This window comes from Protopterus annectens, chromosome 15.part0 (assembly GCF_019279795.1).
Source record: "Protopterus annectens isolate FY-2018-M chromosome 15.part0, PAN1.0, whole genome shotgun sequence".
Classification (NCBI taxonomy): domain Eukaryota; kingdom Metazoa; phylum Chordata; order Ceratodontiformes; family Protopteridae; genus Protopterus; species Protopterus annectens.
This window is the reverse complement of record NC_056749.1, coordinates 461,902,021-461,924,110: the sequence shown is the minus strand read 5'-3', so window position 1 is coordinate 461,924,110 and position 22,090 is coordinate 461,902,021. Positions and strand designations below refer to the sequence as shown.

At 42.7% G+C, this 22,090-nt stretch overlaps 1 protein-coding gene across 1 annotated transcript in view; it reads right to left on the bottom strand.

The window, feature by feature from the left end:
* LOC122789761 (AMME syndrome candidate gene 1 protein-like) overlaps nucleotides 1-22,090 on the bottom strand; it is a 1,107,107-nt gene that overhangs the window by 6,237 nt on the left and 1,078,780 nt on the right. The window lies entirely within an intron of this gene.

The window sequence follows — 22,090 nt, the reverse complement described above, 5'->3', positions numbered from 1 at the left end:
TGTCAATGTCCCATTTCATACAACACTTTTCCAACAACATTCAGTATTTAATCCCTTTGGTACCAATGTACTATATTTTAAAATAAAAATGGTTTCATTTTTTAAAAGATTATATCTATGTTTCCCTATCGTTATTATTTAAACAAATCTGTTCTAAAATAGTCGATTCAAGTCCTTCAGGATTTCCATCATGGCAATTTCTAAAATGTTGGGTCAAAGGACTTTCCATCCTACCTGTCCTAATGTCCCTCAAATGCTCTAACAATCTAACCTTAAACATTCTTTTGGTTTGTCCAATATAGAACATATTACACACATACATCTAATGGCATATACTAACCCTTCTGTTCTACAATTATAAACCCCATTCACACTAAATGGGATGCCATTTATAGTCTGAAAAGTATTTATTATATAGGGACAGCCCCTACACGTATTGCAGGGTCTCATCCCTTTATTCCAAATCTGCACAGACAAATTGATGTCTGGCCTATGAAATCTAGTATGTACCACCATATCTTGCATGTTTCTACCTCTCTTATAAGAAAATACTAACTTTTTATTAACCAGCCCATTTAGCTCATCAACATTTTTCAAAAATTCCGAATAATGGCACATAACTTGTTTAATATTCTCACTCAATACATTACACCCTAGGACAAAAAATAAGCTATCTGTATCTCTTTTATTCCTTTCACTACCACATTCTCTCACACACCTTTTTGTTATATTATCTGTTCCATGTCTAATATGCAATACCTTCCTCACATCTCTTTCAATAATTTTTTACATCATACCTTCTATTCTTAAACATTGCTGCAGTCTGTTCTATTTCTTTTCTAAAATTACTCTCAAGATTTGCACAATCTTGATATTCTTAAAAATTCCCCGAACGGTAATGATTCCAGAGTATGTCTAGGATGACAACTAGTACCTATTAGAAATTGATTCACCTCATTAAATTTCCTATGTATGCTCGTTTTTATACATTCACCCACTATTCCACACAAATTTATATCTAAAAATGAGACTCTGTGTCCATACTGTAAACCATTAAAAGCTATCGGATATCTATTCTGCTGTATTTCTTCCACAAATTGAGGTACTAAATGTATACCACCCTCACACAAAAAACTAAATCATCAATAAACCTAAAATAAAATCTAACATATTTTTTTAAAAAATAAATTATTATATATATTTTCTTTTTCCATCATGGCCATAAAAAGATTGCCGTACATGGGGGCAAAGGGTGAACCCATTGCCGTTCCTTGTACTTGATGGTAAATCTGATCTTCAAAATAAAAAAAATTATTTTCCAAACAAAATTGAGTTGACTCTAAAATATATTATTTATTTACATTTGTTGACCGGGAGAGTCCGACTGGACACAGGTCCGTTTTCAGCAGAGGCCCGGGGAGAAAAGCTTCACATTATTATTTGCATTATACAGTTAAAAAACATAGCATTTAAATATAGACATTAGTCCAGTTGCGGACGCAAGACAAGAAGAAAACAGATGTAAAACAGTTGTAGAGTATAGAACAATTTTAAAATATGGTGACATACACTAAACATGGTTAAAATGTAGTTGAAATTCATTAGTGAACAATTGATACAAACTGTTTTTGAGTTACATAACAGCCATTAGCAGTTGTTGCTACAAGAAGTTAGTATTATGTGGTAGGTAGCTGGGAACATGAGTAGCCAAGCTTGCTAAGAGTAGGTTGTTGATAGGGGCTGAGAGAGGTAGTGGGTGGGGGGAGTGAATGGTATTAGAGGGGGGGGTTGAAAGGACATATCTGGCAAGTTTTGAAGTGTGATTTTAGTAAGGATTTAAAGTGGGTGCAAGAAGTTACAGAGGTAATTGAGGATGGGAAAGAGTTCCAGAGTTTGGCTATAGTGCAGGAGAATAATGCTTCTCCAGCAGAGTTAATGGCTCTTGTGACCTGTAGGAGGTTTTTTTTGGCTGGATCTTAGTGGTCTCGTGGTTATGTAGGTTTGGAGTAGATTCTGGAGGGATGGGACTTTTAGTGGTTGGTTTATTAGTTTGTGGGCGAGTGTGAGTTGGTACCATTGAAGGAGGTGGGGGAGCTCTAGCCAGCCCAGTTCTGCTAGTGAGAGACAGTGGTGAGTACGGTAGATAGGAAGCCCCTGTGGCGAATTTGGCAATTTTGTTGTAAGAGGTTTCGAGCTTATTTAGATCACATTGTCTAAGGTTAGTAAATATTGGAGAGGCATAGAGTAGGGTAGAGATGAGATGAGAATTTGCTACCGAAATTTTAGCTGATTTGGTAAGTAGTTGCTGATTTCTATATAATGCTCCTAGTTTTTTTGTGCACTTTTTTAATGATCATGGAAATGTGACTGTCAAAGTTCAGTTTATTGTCTATTTCTACTCCTAGTAATTTGGTGTGTTCTGTAGGATGGAAGGTGGTGTTGTCTTTTGCTGTGATGTTAAAGTGAGAACTGTCTAGGGTAAGTTTGGTGGGTTGGAAGATTAGTAATTTTGTTTTGTTTGGGTTGGGCATCGGATAACCAAGTTTCAATAGAAGAAAATGATTCCTGTGTGACTTTTTGCAGTTCTGGTAGGGATTGGGTTGTGCAGATGATGGTTGAGTCATCTGCGTATTGTATGAGTGTGCCATGTGTTGTGGCAGAGGCTAGATTACTGGTGAAAATAGAGAAGAGTAGGGGTCCCAGGATGGACCCTTGGGGAACTCCTATGGAGACTGGTAGTTGGGGGGATAGGTTGTCCTGCCAAACAACTGCTTGTTGGCGGTCAGATAGGTAACTCTGAAACCAGTTGATGACTGGTTGAGAGAAGGATAGGTTATTGAGAAGAGAGATGAGTTGTTTGTGTGGGACCATATCGAAAGCTTTAGAGAGGTCTAGGAAGGTAGCTGAGGAGAGATAACCTGCATTTTTATTTTGTAGGATAGTGTTAGAGAAAGAGAGTAAGGTGGTGGTGGTGCTATGGTTAGGTCGGAAACCGTGTTGTGTGTTGGAGAGGAGGTTGTTAGCAAGGAGGTGATCTGAGACTTGAGAATGAATGCATCTCTCTAGTATTTTGGAGAGTGGCGAGAGAATAGCTATGGGGCGGTAATTGGTTAGATCTGTGGAAGGGCCTCCTTTGTATAGGGGAATTATGTGCAAGACTTTCCATAGTGTAGGAACATAACTTTCTGACAGAGATCACTTTTATTGTTCCACCCTTTACTATACAGAACACTATCCAGATAATATAAACACATTCTAACATTTTACTTATCTGCTAATCTCTATTTCCCCAGTACTGACTTTCCAAATCTAATATGATCAGTTTTCTATTCCTAACTCCTTTTAGTTGAAATTTTATATCATAATTCTCCAAACTCCTCTTTATTCTGCACAAAAAAGAATGATCCAAAGCTTTACCACCACATCCTCTCTTTTAATCTTGTATACCACATTTCTGCCTTTACTGGAATGGATCCGGATAGAGAGAAATAAAATCAGCAAGTAAAGGAGAGTAAAATTGCTGGAAATGAATTCATCTCCAAGTCTTGATGAATACCTTCATGAGATGGACCCTGTTTTTACAAAAATCTCAACAAGATGGCACTGACATATAGACTGTATTTTATACAGCATATAGCATGGACAGAATAGGTTAAAAATAAAAAAAGACAGCTGGGTGCACAAGTCCCAGGATTAAAAAACTGTCCAATCATGGTAGGTGTACTGATGGCAAGTGTAGAATCCTCAAGATAAACATTCCTACGATAAGGGTTAGGCCAGACTCAAGAGGAGGATGGTCTCATCCCGTTGTAGAAGGGAGAAGTCCACAAAAAACACTGATGGGCCAAAAAAGAGCCATAAAAATAAAAGTGGACTACTGAGGATAAGAAAGAAATTATACATTGCTACTATTATGCAAGTAGCCCAGAATTTCCAGATAGAAGACATTCAAAAAGAAGAGAAATTAGAGGAAAGAAAAATACTTGCTCAAGAAAAACTGTCAAAAGCTTCAACTGCAGATGTGTGTGCATTAATCCAAACAATACAACAAATTCATGAAAAATACTAAACAGACCAAGAAACCTTGGGTTGTTAGGAAAACGAAGCGACTGAGGAAATGCAAAAGTATAAAGAACAAAACCTAGAGATTTTTTAAAGCTATAAAAAAAAAAACATGGACATGGGAAAGAAATAGAGATCTGACATGGTATAATATTTATGCAAAAGAGAAAGCTAAACTAACCAATACAAAAAAGCAAGATATTTGAAGAAAAATACAGGCAAAGGCACCCACATATGGAAAATTTCACAATACAAAAATTAAGATCACAAAGGGGGAATTGAGAACAGAAGATTAGTAAAGTAGAAGTCAAACAAATAGAAGCTAAAGTTACTTAATATCTACGAAGTAAAGAATTTAGTGAAGAAAGTCTAACATGGGTTATATGTCACAGTATGATGGAACAATGGATCCCCAAAACAAGAACAAGTGGAGTGGGAGATATCTGAAGAAAAAATTATGGTCATGGGAAAGAGAGATATAGTATGGTACAATATTTATGCAAAGGAGAAAGCAAAACTGATAGATACAAAAAAAAAAGCACCAAAGACATTTGAAAAGAAATACAAGCAAAGGCATCCATATATGGAAACTTTTACAATACAAAAAAATAAGAAAACAAAGGGGAAAAGTACAAAAAGGGATCAGTAAAGGGGATGTTAAAGAAATAGAAAATTATGTTATGGATTACCTGCAAAGTGAAGTATTAATTGCAGAAAATCAAAACTATGGTAACATCACAGCATGACAGAACAGTGAGTCCCCAAATTATTGAGAAACAGGTGAAATGGAAAGCATCTGATCAGTTGCCACATGAAGATACTCTGGAGCCTTTAGCAGCAAACCAGTACAAAAGTTAATTTGAAGTTGCACAGCAAGGGAAGGAACAGGAAACTGTGGCAACTCGATGCAGTCAATATTGTGGAGTGATAGGCCTGTAGGTTCACATACGAAACAGCAACGGATTACACAAGATGCAGTTATTGAGAATACGTCATGAGCAGATGTTCTGGAACTTTCTGTAGAATGCTCACAGGAAACAAAGAATAAAGAATGTACCCTCAGTTTAGAAGAAAAAGATCTAAGGGAAGAGTTGCTTGATTTAATAGATATATTAAGATCAATTACAGAAATACCTTTTAGAAAGTCAATAAGACCCAGAATGTTAGAAGTCTGATAACAGTCTTAATTACTGTGTTTTAACAGAAAAGTACAGTTGTTTACACTTACCATAAATGTAGATGTTCGAGTGTATGCACTGTTGCAGTCAGTACATTTAGGGTAATCTGCTGGCAGGTTGCCCTCAGTCGGCCTGATTAACAAAGTCTTGGGTCCTGCGTCAGTTGCTGTCCCTTCTTCCATGACGTCAGGGGTATAAAACACGCAGCTGACGCCATTACATCAGTTTTTCTTGCCCCAGATGTTAGGTGCCCCCCAAATGGGGAGCAAATAAAATTAAAAACAAAAAAAATATACATCCAACCAAAAGCAAATGTACCAGGAGAGCTTTTAAGCATAGTAAAAGAAAGTAGAGGTATAGCGGAGAAAAATAGGGGGCTGGAGGGAGGGGTAACCAGGACCGCAACAGTGAATGCACTAGAACATCTACATTTATGGTAAGTGTACACAACTGTACTATGTTCTTCGTGTTTCACTGTTGCAGTCATTACATTTGGGTAGATTTCCAAAGCTATGGTTGGGTGGAGGGAATTATACAGCATTAGGACCAGCTTATAAGGCCCTGCAGGACAGCAGCGGCAAAGCCAGCTCTGGATTTAGAGAAAAGTGGTAAATGGTAATGTTTGGTGAAAGTATGAACTGAACTCCAGGTAGCAGCTTCTAGAATGTCCGTGGTAGGAACACCTCTGAGAAAGGCTGTTGGAAGTAGATGCAGCCCTTGTGGAATGGGATCTGATTCCCTGGGGGATAGGTTTTCCATGGTGCTTATAGCAGAAACGAATACAATGGCTTATCTATTTGGAAATGGTTTGCTTTGAAATAGCCTTTCCCTCTGCAGCAAATGCTACCAGCAGTTGTTCAGATTGTCTCTGAGATTTAGTCCTGTTTTAGTAAAAAGTTGTCTGTGAACATCCAATGAATGCAGAATCCGCTCCCCCTTGTTCTGTGGATTGGGAAAGAAAGTTGGCAAATGAATGGTCTGATTAAGAGCCACACTGGATACCACCTTAGGCATGAAGGATGGGTTGGTCCCGAGAGATACCCTGTCCGCATGAAAAATGATGAAAGGCTCCACTGCCATAAGAGCCTGTAATTTGGAAATCCTTCTAGCTGAAGTGACTGCTAAAAGGAATGCTGTTTTCCAGGAGAGAAATTTTAAGTCTGCAGTAGCAGCTGGCTCGAAAGGAGGGAGAGCGAGTTTCTCCAATACAAAAGTAAGGTCCCAGGCAGTGGTTGGAGCTTTCCTGGGCGGTCTTAAGTTTTTGACCCCTCTGAGATACTGCTTTAGCAGAGGATGACAGAAGGGGGGAGGGTTCTGTGTTGTAATGAGCTGAAATGGCCGAGGCATGGATTTTTATGGAAGAAAAGAACAGGCCCTTTTGAAGCATCTCAGTTAAGTATTGCAAACTCTGAGGAATGTTGGGCACTGCTGTGCTTATCCCTTGAGACTGATTCCAGGCACAGAATCTTTTCCATTTGTCAGCATAAGATTTTCTAGTACTAGCTCTTCTCGCCTCCAACATGACATCCATCACAGGTTTGCTGAGGGATGCTAAGGGTGAATTTAGGTTATTAGCCATGCTGCAAGATTCAAAGTTTGGAGCCGAGTGTCCAGAGTTTGGTTGTTCTGCTGAGAAAGTAAGTAAGGTGTCTGAGGCAGGTGACACACTGTGCAGGAGTGGGTATCAGTGTTGGCAATGCCAGTCTGGAGCAATCAAAATCATTTTTGGTTTGTCCTGTTTGACTTTTAGTAGAACTTTGGAGAGCAGAGGCAGAGGGGGAAAGGCATAGACTGATAGGTTTTTCCAGCTGAAGGACAGAGCATCCGCTTTCCACGTTTTTTTGCGAGGAGTTCTTGTGCAAAATTTGTCCAACTGATAGTTCTGGGGTGAGGCAAAAAGATCTATGTCTGGGCTCCCCCATTTGCATGTCAACATGTTGAAAATCTGTGGTTCCAGTTTCCATTCATGTGGGTCCATGAGATTTCTACTTGGTTCGTCTGCCAGAGTATTCAGCTATCCTGGCAGGAATTGAGCTTGTAGTTGTACTTGATAGCTCAAGGCCATGTTCCACAATGCCATGGCTAGTCTGAAGAGGGGGTAGGAGTGTGTACCCCCCCTGCTTGTTTATGTACCATATAACCGTGGTGTTGTCAGTCTTTATTAGTAATTGTGCTGGATGAAGGTAGTCCTTGAAGGCTGTCAGTGCATTCTGTACAGCTATCATTTCTTTTTGATTTATGTGAAGGTGCATTTGATTTGGGCTCCATTTTCCCTGAATGCACTTCCCTGCCAGATGAGCACTCCCCATGCATAGTCTGATGCGTCTGTAGTTAGGGTTTGGGCGGCAAGGGGTGGTGTGAAAGGCAGTCCCTTGTTCTGGTGGCAGGCCTCTGCCCACCATAGGAATTCTAGGTGCAGGCAAGGTATGATAGGAATCATTGTTTCCAGGCTGTGACGATGCTGACTCCATAGACTTTTTAAATACCACTGAAGTTTCCTCATATGCAGTCTTGCATATGGAATTAGAAGAATGCAGGAGGCCATGAACCCCAAGGCTTGCAGTATTTGCCCTGCAGAAAGCAGGGTTTTTTGTGGCCACCTGTTTGAAGTAAGTCACCAAATGAATTTGCTTGTCTGGTGTAAGGAAAGCCATCTGGGCAGTTGTATTCAAGCTTGCACCCAGGAATGTAATTGTTTGAGAGGGTACCAGTTGTGATTTCTTTTCGTTTATTGTGTACCCTAGACAAGTTATAACCCTTTTTACAAACGCCAGATATTTTAGATGAATGTCCTGGTTTCTGCCTGAATTAGACAATCGTCCAGGTATGGATATATTTGAATATTTCTTTGCCTGCAAAATGCAATTACTGGAGCGAGGCACTTTGTAAAGACCCTGGGTGCAGTAGATAAGCCAAAGGGCAGTGCAGAGAACTGGTAATGCAAGTAGCCTGCTTTGAAGCGGAGGTATCTTCTGCAAGATTCCCCGATTAGTATATGCAGGTAAGCCCCTTTTAAATCTAGAGTTGCCAACCAGGCATCTTTGCCTAGCATAGGAAGCAACTGGTGAAGAGTCAGCATCTTGAATTTTGGGATGTCCAGAAAGGTGTTTAGAGTAGAGAAGTCCAGAATTAGATGCCATGATTTGTCTTTTCTGGGTACCAGGAAAAGTCGTGAATAGAAACCTTGTCCCTTTTCCTCTTCTGGTACTAGTTGAATAGCCCCCATGCTCATGAGGGAAAGTACTTGTTTCTGGGCCTCTGCCCACTGATTTGGGGGCAGATCTGGCCATCTGTTTGGAATTGGCAACGTATGGAAATGAAATCTGTATCCCTGGGATACTATATTTAAAACCCATTTGTCCTGGGATATAAGTTGCCAGTTTTTTGCATGAAGAGCCAGTTTTCCCCCCAAAGGGCCTGCTAAAAGGTAAGTGCTTGGTAAGTGTAAAGGGAAGTCATTGAGACTGCTTACCATTGGGAGGTGTCATGTTGTTTCCAGATTTGGAAGAGGAGGCACCCCATTGTTTTGTTCTGAAAGTCCCTTGGGACTGAAGCCTGGTGCCTTTGGAATGTCTGGGTTTGTCTTGAGTGGCTCTCGAAGGAACTGGAATGGACCAGTCCTTAGTAGGCCAGTGCCTACCAAATCTTGGAGGATGCACTTGTAATAAATCTTTCACAGTTTGCATAGACTTAGCTTTATCTTCCATCTTTTTTAGAACTTCTTCAGCCTTATTACCAAACAGACGGTCCTGTTGTAAAGGAGCATCCAACAATTTTGCTTTAACATGATCAGGCAGAGTTTGCTCTTTGAGCCAAGCATGCCTTCTTAGTACAGACGCAGTTACAGCAGCCCTGCAAGAGGCTTCTGAAGAATCAAAACCACATTGCAAAGTATGTTTTCCAACTTGTTCAGCTGAATGCAATAGATCCTGTAAATCTTTATTTTCCATACAGTCAGAAATCAACATAATTTTCTGTTTAAGCAGTCCGATGATATGCTGCTATTTTAGCATATGAAATTGACAGTTTAAAGCCCTGATTACCAAGGCTGCAAAAGTGTAAACCTTCTTAACCCATCTATCCAGCGCCCTGGAATCTCTATCAGAAGGGGTAGGATTTTTAGCAATAGAAGCCTTAATGCCTTTGGGACCTTGAATCCGCAACAGGATTTTTGAAAAGGAATTTGTGGGAGTCAGGAACCCTGTAGTATCTCTGTCTGGCTTACAAGGAGCCGGAGGGAGAGAATCAGGAGCCATACTAGATTCTGAAAAAACATCATCAACAATGTCTAGAACAGGAGATATAGCCAAAGGCCTATGCTGAGGAAGAAGAAAAAAATCCTCAAGTCTCTTTTTAGATTCAGAAAAATCCTGACATTTGCAGTGGAAATGTTCCCTTAAGGTATGTAAAGTTTCCCCAAAAGAAAAATCCTCAGGGGGAGAAGCAGAAGGAATGGAATCTTCTGCATCAGAGTCCTCATAAGTAGGTACAGACAATTCCTGTTCATTAGAAGAGTCAGAAGAAATAGATTCATAGTCAATATCTTGCCTAGGCTTCTGGGGGGGGGGGGGGTTGGCTACCCATGATCAGAGTAATTAAATCTTCAGCCATTTTGATCATTTGTTTTTTAGGCATAAGGGCCTGCACGTGGCCTAGGCATCAGTTTTTTAGACATAGGTCGAAATTTTGGCCTTAGTTTTGAAGATGGCGTCGGTCTAATATACAAATCTGTAGGCCTGAAAACACCCTCAGAAGCCGGTGCCCGCACACTGGCTCCGGACCCATTCAAGGTAGAGACATCCGCGGGTACCATAACTGAAGCATCTCGCAGCATACCGGACTCCGAATGGGTATCAGTAGAGGCCTGCAAATCAGAAGTAGCGGGTATCAGGGGCTGCGAAAGCACCCCACTGAGTACCGGTGAACAGGCGACTGGTTTAGGAGAAGCGTCGTCGGCAGTTTTTTTTTTGCATTGTTTAGGTATTCCGGTACTCTGATTGCTAACTGATGACATTTCTGGATAATTAAAGTGTGAGCCAAAATATTTTGAAGCAGAAATGTACCGACATTTGCATTGATTAAATAAAGCACAGAACCGAAAGCAAGGTATGTCGTGGTCAATACAGTACAAATGGAAATCCTTATGAGGTATTTGCTTCCCACAAGTAATGCAATTATTAATTTTTACTGGCATCGGTAAGGAGCAAGAAAAAGTTTCCCTAATGGGGTACTTAGCCTTTCAGTTGAAGACTTCGGATCTGAAACTTGAAAACGAAAATTTCAGGAGTCGGCCGACTGGCACTTGCGAACTGCTTCTGCTTCGGGCACCGTGCGGCAAGAAAGACTGATGTAATGGCATTGGCTGCATGTTTTATACCCCTGACATCACGGAAGAAGGGACAGCAACCGACGCAGGACCCCAGACTTTGTTAATCGGGCCGACTGAGGGCAACCTGCCAGCAGATTACCCTAAATGTAATGACTGCAACAGTGAAACACGAAGAACATCTCATGTGATACAACAGAAGTAAACAGGATATATTATTGTGCAGCAAAATTAGTGACAGATAAAGTCTTTCCACAAAAATACAGAGAAATAAGGGAAAAGAAGGGAAGAAAGCAAATACCATCAAGGAAGTAGTGAGGAGAGAAAACTATAAAACAATTAAGAAATGTCACTTTTAGAAGATTCTAGAAGAGGGAACAGATAAACAAAAACACTTAGATATGATAAATGCAATATGCGGTATCAGAACAGATCAGGATGTATCATGCACTATTACAAATAATAAACTAAAGATATCAGCAAAGGTAGGAACACTTAAAAATATGCAGATAAATATAAAGGAAAAGCACAAAATAGGCAATTCATTGATGGCCCAAAAAAGTTTTATAGAAAATTGGGAAACTAAGCAAAAGGAATAGAAACCACCAAAAAAAAAGAAGAAATGGACACATTTTGGAGAAATATCTATGAAGACCCTGTGGAACATAAACATGCTAAAGGGATAGAGGAAGTAAAACAAACAGTAAGAAGTTGAAATGTACAGGATATGAAAAGAAATGAAGTAATGGCCAGAGAAACACACAAAATTAAGAAAAGCTCCCAAATGGAAAACCCCAGGCCCAGATGCAGTACCAAACATCTAGCTAAAGGTATTGGCATCGTTACACAAAGATTTAGCTCTGGTTAAGAAAGTATTGTTGTGTAAGACCTTACCATAACTCAAATGTCCCTCTCTTCTATAAGCTGCTGTAACCCTAACATCAGGGAGTTTGCCTCTGGTGAACTCTCGTATGTCCAGCTATTATACAAAAGTTACATGCTACCACTACGGCACGAGCGACGTCTCGCGTCTCTCCTCAAGGATGTCAGTCGTAAATGGACATCAGGCATAAAGCAGATGTCAGCATGCAACTACTTCAGAAGTGAATGCCACCAGAATCAGCGGCTACAGAATGGGTACTCTAGGAGTCAGGCAAGTGCAGGGAGGAAGGCTGGGTGGGAAACTATACAGCAGCATATAGAAGAGAGTTATAGTAAGTTCTTGCACAACAATATCCATATGCTGCTGTAACCCATAACATCAGGGAGAGTGCAAAAGCACTTGTTCTATGAGAGGGGTGGTAGACCAGAAGCACTTTTCACAAACCCATGGAGGATGGCTCTGGCAAATCCTGCTCTGGCTCTAGAGAAACGTCCAATTTGTACTGCTTAGTGAATGTGTGTACAGAGGACCATGTGGCTGCTTTGAGAATAGCAGCTGTGTCCAAACCTTTAAAGAATGCCCCTCAGGAGGACACTGCCCTAGTGGTGTGTGCCTTGACAGGGGAGGAGAGCGACTTACCATGAGTTGTGTAACAAACTGAGATGGTTTTAGATATCCAAGAGGATATGGTTTGCATGGAAACAGGGTGCCTCAGGGCTCTTTGGTGATGAGATGAAGAGCCTGTAAGACTTGTGGGTGGGTTTGGTCTTGGCCAAACAGTATCTGAGTTGTCTGTGTACGTTTAAGGAGTGAAGTATCCTCTTTGCTGAGTTTTGTGGACAGGGAAAAAGGGTTGGCAGATTAATAGCCTGGTTCAAGGACAGTTCATCGACCACTTTCGGCATGAAGACTGGGTTAATACGCAAGCATACCCTGTTCTTTTGGAAGATAGTGAAAGGGGGAGAGGCCATAAGGGCCTGGAGTTCCAAAACCCTTCTGGCTGAAGAGATGGTCACCAAGAGTACTGTTTTCCAGGGGCAGTGTTGGAGGGAGCAGTCTTTGGCTGGTTCAAAGGATGAAAGAGTCAATTTCTCCAGGACAAAATTTAGACCCCCAGGAGGTGGAATGGGCTTCCTTGGGGGTCTGAAATGTAGAGCCCCTTTCAAAAAAAGCTTGACTTCTAACCTTGAAGCCAAAGGTGGTAACCAGGGGCAGGCAAGCTGACATTGCAGACAGATGGGTTTTAATGGAAGTGTGGGAGGATGGCGTAATGGTTAAGGTGTTTGCCTTACAAACACAAGGTGCAGGGTTTGAGTCTCACAAGGGATAATTGGCAAGGCTTAAAATGGCTCGCAAGGGCAGTTACCTTAGTACTAATCTATGAACCTATGTGTAGGAAAGTACAGACTTCATTAGGTCAGGCGGGTAGGAAAAAAACAGAGGGCTCTGCCGTTAGTGGTTGTAAGATTTTTTTTACACCATAAAGAACATCTCTTCCACTTAGACAAGATTTCCTGGTAGTTGGTTTCCTGGCCTCCTGCAAAACCTTAAGCACGTCCTTTGTATGTAGGTGCCTGAAGGGAATCAACTCCCTATCACCCCACGGTGTAAGATTCGGTGGGGGCAGTTCGGGGTGTAAGAGTGCTCCCTTCTCCTGTGTGAGTAGGTCCATTCGGTGGGATAACTTGTGGTGATTGCTCTTGGCTAGATGTAGCAATAGGGGGAATCAATGCAGCCTTGGCCAATAGGGAGTCACCAGCAAGATTTGAGGCTGTTCCTTCTGAATTTTCAGTAGGACTTTCTGTATGAGAGAGAAGGGGGAAAGCATAAGCATACATCCCCTTCCAGGAGATTGAAAGAGCATCCACTTCCATACTTCTGGGTGTGGGGCCCTGAAGCAGAAGGTTGGGAGCTGTCTGTTCATAGGGGAGGCAGACAGATCCACATCTGGAATACCCCACTGATGGACCAGGTCTAGAAACACGTCCTTGCTCAGCATCCACTCATGAGACAGGGTCATGGTCCTGCTTAAAGAATCCGCCATTACGTTGTCCGCAGAAGGGATGTATACCACTTGAAGGACGATCTGTTTTTCCAAGGTGATTTCCCAAGCTTGCAGTGCCAGCCTGCACAGGAGATAGGACCTTGCCCCCCTGTTTGACATACCACAGCACTGTTGTGTTGTCTGTGTACCACCTCAGCGTGCCTGGTAGAAGCTGCTCCCTGAAAATGATCAAGGCCAATATCAAGGCTCTCATTTCCTTGATACTGGTCTTTCTGTTGAGTGAGGGTCCACGTGTTCCTCACTCTCCATTCTCCCAAGGTCGCATCCCACTCTGTGTCTGATGCATCTGTAAAGAGATCCTGGTTGGGGGACGGTGCTTGTAACAGCAAGCCAAGATTTGACTGTATCTGCGTTATCCACCAATTCAGTTCCCTGGCCAGGCATGGGAGCATGGGGATCATGAACTCCAGAGGATGAAGGTGTTGCTTCCAGACTGCTCATAAGTACAACTGGAACTTCCTCGTGTGAAGCCTTGCCAGAGGTACCACGGGGATCATCAAGGCCATGTATCCCCCTAGGATTCTGAGGAATTCCCTGGCTGAAACAGCTTTGAGAGGAAGAATTTCCCTGAAGTAAGCAGTGCGAATCACCATTTTTTCTGGAGGAAGGCAGGCCATCAATTCCCTTGTCAGAATCCAACATCCCAGGAGCACCTGATCCTGTGTGGGTGTCAGGGATAATTATTTCAGGTTTATTGTAAACCCCAGATCTCTTAAGAGGGAGATGGTAAAGTCCAGGTGTTGTAAGGCCGTGGTACTTGATGTAGCCTTAATGAGGATGTTGTCGAGGTAAGGAAAAAATTATATTCCCTGTTTCCTGGCACAGGCCATGACTGGGACCAGGAATTTTGTAAATACTCTTGGGGCTGTAGAGAGACCAAATGGTAAAGCACAGAACGGAAAGAGTGCAGAGTCCACTGACAAGTGGAGGAATTTTCTGAAGAGAGGATGAACTGGGACGTGTAAACAGGCTTCCTTTATATCCAAGGATACTAAGAAGGTTTGTGGAAGGATCAGGGGCAGAAGAGTAGGTAGGGAAAGCCTCCAGGGGCCTTCTTTTCTGGGGACCAGGAAAATGCTTGAGAAGAACCCTTGCCCTCGTACAAGAGAAAGGACTTACTGAATGGTTCCCTGAGCGAGAAGTTCCTGTAGGACTGGGGAGGGAGAAAGGAGGTTGATCTCTGGGGGGGGGTGGGGTTGAGGCATGCCTTTGGGAGTCGGTCTGGCCTCCCAATTCATTAAGCATCCCTGCGTTATGATGACCCAAGAGTCCATGATGACCCGTTTCCAAGCAGGGAGGGATAGGGAGAGACGCATGGAAACAGGAGTATCTGGGTGAAGAGCCTGGTAGTCACAGGCTACCAGGTTTCCAATGAAAGAACTTTTTGGAAGAAGGACTGGAGGGAACAGACCTAGAAAGGGGCCGTTTCCTACCTGACAAAGGAAGTTTTGGCAGGGTAATTTCTTTAAAAACATGGGACTGCGAAGACAAAAATATAAATTGGTTACATGGGTGGAGGAATTAAGGAGAGAAGATATTTTGGCCTTGGCTGGGAAGTCAGGGATCTCCCCCAATTGTGTGATCATATCTGCCATCAGAGCAACACAGTATTTAGCCATGTGCGTTTGGTAGTTGATGGCTCTTACAGCACACAGGTGGCCAAGGTGTATACTTTTTTCCCCCGTCTGCTTTCTTTATCTGAGGCAGTAGAGAGGTGGAAGAAAGTAATTTAGAAGTTTTGTTAGCAGCCACAGTAATAACTGAAGGGTCTGCAGATGGGGCTTTGCACAGGAATTTAGCTTCATCAGGGACCTTATAGAATCTATCTGGGCATTTGGGTGCAGAGGGCTGAGAATCAGTGTTTTTTGAAGCAGCCAAGAAGGCATCCAGGAATGCATGGTGTAGAGACTCCAACTGGAGTAACTCACAGTATCTCATTTGGGTCTCGGCGACCTGGCTATCCCATTTGAAGAAATTCTGCGTCTGTGTAAGTCTCACCAAAGGTGAAGTCCTCTCCTGGGGAGTCTGTGCCGCTGAACAACTCCTCAGGCAGGTCCCTTAGGGGTAGAAGCCGACGGGGCCTGGACCAGAGTCGGGGCCTGATGTAAGGCCATGAAGGCATTTAGAAGGTCTTGGGTGAAGGCCTGCCAATCCGGAGGCCGTTTGGCAGGAGGAGTAGATGGAGGATGAAAGATCTGCTTAGTCTTTTGTTTTCTCGTTTTATGTGACTCCGAGTTTGAAGAAATGGAGATACGATGAAGGGGGAGGGCTGGATGGTGGCCAGCACTCCACAACATCAGAGGGTACATCTTCTCATCCAATGATCCGAGACCACAACCCCCCCCCCCCCCACGGAGGCCTTCGGAAATTATGAGCCTTTGTTCCCCCTCAGTGACTGAATCGAACGCTTGCGAATCTCTCCAGGAAGTGACTCTGGGTGCAATACCGACTTCCTCCAGTCTATCCACCAAAGGAAGATCTGAGGACTCCAGCTTGGACTCTGGACCTTCACCGGCCTCGAGAGGTACAGCTGGAGAGAAGGGTGCAGCAGTCGGTTCAGACCTAGACTTTTTCGTCTTTTTGACTGAAAGCACGTCCGAGGAACCCGATGTTACCACTGGCTGAACACATTGTTTCATGTAAACTCGAAGGTTCTGTACTAAATCATGTACCTCACATATCCTAGTCAAGTGTTTTATGGCCTACACAGTAAACCTTCTTGTATTACATTTAATGTCCCCCCCCCTTTTTTTTTTTTAAGTTACCCATTCTCTTTACTGCCCCTTCCCTTCATCACCCCAAATACTTGTTTTTGTTCCCTTCACAGCTTTCCATGATCAACCATGTCCTGTACTCCCTCTTGATCATCTGCTCTACCCTCTCCAACACCTGTCCGGCATACTCTGCAAGCAAGGAAATCCACAGTTTAAGAAGTTGGGCAAAGTGTGTAGATGTGGTGTCAGGTCATTCCAGTCCAATGCCATCTTGACAGCTAGAGACTGCTGCTAGGAATAACCTACATATCGACCCACTCAATTCCTAACATACATTACACATATGTACACTTCTGATCTGGTGCTGTTCCTTGGCTGTACACAGTATCCCTTCCACAAAATAGGAGCGGTGGCAAAAATGGCACTCTAACCAATCACCATCAGGTTTGGGCTTCAAACCACTATTATAAATATTTATTGTCCTATAAATGTATATTACAAATCTGTCAAGTCTCCACTGTAACATTTTCCCTAATAACTTATAATCAGAGTTCAACAAAGTTAATTCTCTTTGATCCTTCTAATTTTATTAAGTCTAAATACTCTTACTCCTAAATCCAACATTTTAATCTGCTCCTCATGACCTTTAATCACTGTTTAAACTAAACTTCTAGCTCTCTAACTCAGCATAAGCATAAAAAAAATCCCAACCACTGCTGAAAATGCTTAATTTTTTATTTTGTACTTATTTGCTTCCACTGTCCATCATTCATCAGTCCCCCCCACAGCCAATCAAGTCCACTTGTCCCCCATCACAAGGGTACAGCTCGGTCAAGAGGAGGCCATCATTCAAACAGCCACCACGGGTGATGAGATTTTTCTTTCTTGAATTTACACTATTCCTATCATATGCACTCAGCGAGGCGGTCAGAAGGGGAGATTAGTGGGATGATGGGGAGGCTGTCCCCATACTTTTGCAAGGAGCGTTCCCTCCTGGCATCCATGCTCCTGCATTAGGCACAAAAGGTGAGCTTCCTGCCCTCTAACAGAAGTTAGTATTACCCAGAGTGCCCCTGAGTACTAGAACCCCTCCCTCTCCCCCAAAATAGGCAAACAGGCTACATCCCTTTACTCTCTGACTTCTCTGCCTGGCCGCTAGTTGAAGCCCTGCTTCCTGGAATGCAGTCAGGAATCTAATCTGTCCCGAATGTCATCGAGCCAGGGTTTATTAAGCTATTTTGAAGTTAAAACCACCACCTCTCGTTTAATTTTGGCTTTTAAAAATCTGTGCTCTGTAACTCTCACCCTTCCACTGCCATCTTGCTCAGTCCAGTGAATTATACAGACATCTCAAACAGTACCACATTACCTTGTTAACTTCCCTTTCCTCAAAAATTAACCACCCCCAAGAGATTTCATATACCTACAACTTTATCTTCCTTCTTTACTTTGAAACTTAATGCAATAAGCCATACAAGTTCAAGGCTCAGTCTAACAAAAAAAAAAAAAAAAGAAAAAAAATACCAAAAGGTTCCTTGACAAACTGAACAGATTCATCAATACTAAGGTGACTCCAAAAGCTTACCTTTCCATGCTTTTGGTTTCCCAGCTTCTCTCACAGTGTTTGGCATGTCCAATGAATGCATGTGCTCAAGTTGGGAATAATGTAAACTCGCCAAGCTGTCAGATTTAGAGATTCCAGATTGCAATGTAGAATGGAACCTTTTGTTTTGTGTAAGAAGGTCCACCCTGCAACACATTTCATCTCTCCCTTGACTGGCTGTGTAGGAAAGAAAACCAGTGCTGTCTTAGACAAAAGACCCACTAACATTACCTTTGACCTCCTCTCCTAGACTTTTAGTAATATCTTAAGGAATAAGTGTACAGTTCAGACAGGAATGTGCACAGAAACAGACCTGTTCATTTTAGTGAGGCTGCATCCATTTTCCAAACTCCTGGAGTTGCTGTTGTTCAGAAATTCCTCAGCTGCCTGTTTTGAAGCAAAGCAAAATGTTCACTTCTAGCACACCCAATCACATAATCAGTCTGTCCAAGAGCTACCCATACCCAACATTTTCTTGGGAAGAGATGTAGGCTGCTATTACAGTTATGCCTACCCCTTGTGCTATCTCACATGCTTGCACAGCCAGTCAAGCACAGTAGGTAAGAGTGCATCCCTCCCTGTTAATGTATCACCGTTGGGTTGTCCATGAGGATATGACCATGTTTATTTATAAATTTGGCTATCGGCCATCAATACCAAAATAACAGTAATTTCTTTCACATTTACATACTTTTTCCTCATGTATTGTTCATGTATTGGTCATAAATTATTTTTAACTTGAAATGTGCTCACATGGGTTCCCAGGGCTAAATCTGATAAGTTTGTTCTGATGGGGTCTGGACTACCCTTAACAGAAACCTCAGGTTGAACTAAAGCTGTTCCACCGAGAGGTCTTTTCTCGTATGCAAGGGAGGAGGTGAATCTTGGTTTTCAGTAGCTGCAGTTGTTGACATTTGTTCTTGAGGTACCACTGCAGCTTCACTATGTACAAGTGGGTAATGGCACCATCAGGATCCAGGAAGCCTCGCAGCCTGAAACTTCTCAGTGTCTGACATTACCTCTTGATGCAAGACATTTTGTAGGTACGGGTCAAAGAGAGAACCTTGGATTCTGGCAGGAAGGTTCATTGCAGGTTCAGATGCTACGTCTACACATGGTCTTTAAGGGGCAGAATCTTCAACCAGGAATGTCAATGAATTCCAGAAAAAGTAGCTGCTGCCCTCTATGATGCATTTACAGCATCACAGCAATACTTCTTGGAAAGTTTAGTCAACTGTGAAGAAAAACTACATAACTCAATCATCTCTTGTTTCATATCCTTATCAGAGATCCCATCTGCCTTTCCTAGTGGAAACTGCTGATAAGCAAGCATGTGGATCGGTCAGTTTGGCAGCAGCAGAAGTGTAAAGCATCCTTCCAAATCTGTCTAGTACAGCACTCTCCTCCACTATCACTGTGGATAGGGCTTCCTGGATGGTGCAAAGACAGACTCCTTACTAGAATTCAGACACCATAGCTGGACCAGCAAGAGGGTCCCTGCGCAGAACTTTAGGGGACTCTTTAATCCTGCAAAAGTGGTCACACTTCCTGGGAACATTGGAGAGGGGACCACAGCTCCACAGCTGTGTTGGAGAGGAGACCTAGCTCCATAGATGTGTTGGCAAAAATGTCCTCCAGGGCATCCAGAACTGGAGGAGTATCAAGTGCCCTAAAGATCAATCAGGACTACAAAAAAAAAATACTTGTCAGCTGGGCCACTGAGTACTCCTTTGAATCCCAGTGGAATTCTTCCCCCATGTCATGAGGGTATCCTCAAAGGAAGAATCCCCTAAAAGAGAGGCAGAGAATATGGTGCCCTCAGTGACGGACTCAAATGGAACAAGAAGAAGAATGTGTCCCACATAGGCCAGTTCACTTATTTCTGAATCTGAGGTATCTGAACCATCTACAGTGGGGGTTCCATGCTTTCTTTACTGAAGGAGAAGACACCTTCTGTTTTTCCAAAGCTGACTGCTTGGACTTCAAAAAAGACATTAAATCCTGAGCAAGCTGACAAAGTTGCTCAGAAGTGGAAAGGACTGAGGCACTGCTCCACTTTGGCCAAGGTAAACTAGCTGCCAACCGTTTGACATTTCAGTACCTTTGTACCTCACAGATTTAGAAATAATCATTCTGGAGGTTTCGGGGTATAGATGGATGATGGGGACCTTGATCCAGTCCCAAGAAACCTCTTAATGGACAGAAACCCACAAGTCAACCTCCTCCCTGGGGTTAATGGGTATAAGAAAGTACAGTTGTGTACACTTACCATAACTGTAGATATTAGAGTGTATTCACTGTTGCAGTCATTACATTTGGGAAGGCAGGTTGCCTTCAGTCGGCCTGAATAACAAAGTCTTGGGTCCTGTGTCGGTTGCGGTCTCCTCTTCCATGACGTCAGGTCGTCAGAGGTATAAAACATGCAACCGATGCCATTTTAAGCAGTTTTTCTTGCCCCAGATGTCAGTAAAAAAATTTACCTCCAACTAAAAGCAAATACATCACAAAGGCTTTTGAGCATAGTGAAGGAAAGAAGAGGTATAATAATAGAGAAGAAAGGGGGCTGGTGGGTGGGTAACCCGGACTGCAACAGTGAAAACACTCAAACATCTACATTTATTGTAAATGTACACAACTGTACTATGTTCTTCATGCTTCACTGTTACAGTCATTACATTTGGGTAGAATCCCAAAGCTATGGATGGGAGGATGGAATTATACAGCATTAGGAGCAGCTATAAGGCCCTGCAGGACAGCAGTGGCAAAGCCTGCCCTGGATTTAGAAAAGAGAGGTCAATAGTAATGCTTTGTGAATGTATTAATTGAACTCCAAGTAGCAGCTTCTAGAATGTCTCTGGCAGGAACCCCTCTGAGAAAGGCTGCAGAAATAAAAGCGGCCCTGGTGGAATGGGATCTGATCCACTTAAGCACAGGTTTACCATCGTGCAAGTAGCAGAAACAAATACAATGGCTTATTCATTTTGAAATAGTCTGCTTTGATATAGCCTCCCCCTCTGTCCCTGCAGCAAATGCCACCAGTAGTTGCTCAGACTTTCTTAGACATTTTGTCCTGTTTAAGTAGAATCTTAGTCGTCTGTGTACATCCAATGAATGCAGAATCTGCTCCCCCTTGTTCTGCGGATTTGGGAAAAAAGTTGGCAGATGAATGGTCTGGTTAAGAGCCACACTGGACACCACCTTAGGCATAAAAGAAGGACTGGTCCCGATGGCCACCCTGTCTGGATAAAAGATAATGAAAGGCTCCACTACCATGAGAGCCTGTAGTTCTGAAATCCTTCTAGCTGAAGTGACTGCTAAAAGAAAGTCTCTTCCAAGAAAGAAATTTTATGTCTGCAGTAGCAGCTGGTTCAAAAGGAGATAGGGTGAGATTTTTCCAGCACAAAACTGAGGTCCCATGCAGGGGTCGGTGATCTCCTGGGAGGTCTCAAATTTTTGGCCCCTGTGAGGTATTGTTTTAGCAGGGGATGAGAAAAGAGAGGAGGCTCTGTGTTGTAATGAGTCGAGATGGCAGAGGCATGGATTTTTATAGAAGGAAAAAGATAGGCCCTTGTGAAGCATTTCAGTTAAATATTGCAGAATCTGAGGAATATTGGGCATTGCTGTGTTTATTCCTTGTGCTTGGTTCCAGGCACATAATCTCTTCCATTTAACAGCATAAGATTTCCTAGTACTAGGCCTTCTAGCCTCCAAAATGACACCCATCACAGGTTTACTGAGAGATGTGATTGGTGAAATTAGTTGATTAGCCATGCTGCAAGATTCAGAGTTTGGAGCTGAGAGTGCAGAATTTGATAGTTCTGCTGAGACAACAGATGAGGTGTCTGAGGCAAGTACCATGGAGTAAGGTATGACATATTCCTTAGAAGCTGGTACCAGTGTTGGTGAGGCCAGTCCGGAACAATCAGAATCTCTTTTCCCGCCTTTGCTGAAATAGATTAGTCCAGATTTCAGGTTTTGCTGAATTCCAGACTGTGGTATAGTTTCCCGTGTTGCCCATATCCTTACTTGGATAGGAGGAAGCTTCTCTGTTCACCAGTGAGAGTGGGGAGCTTTAAGCAGCCTATCTGTCCCTGGAGGAGTGGTCTCAGCACTGAAACTAGTAGCTTATTGGCCGTTTTGGGTCAATTCCTCTCTCTTTCAGTTTCCCTGCTTTAATGCGCGGTTTTGCGCCGGTATACAAATCCGCACAGCTCCTCGTGGTGTCCTGCAGAGTGATACAGCCAATAGAGAGAACCAAG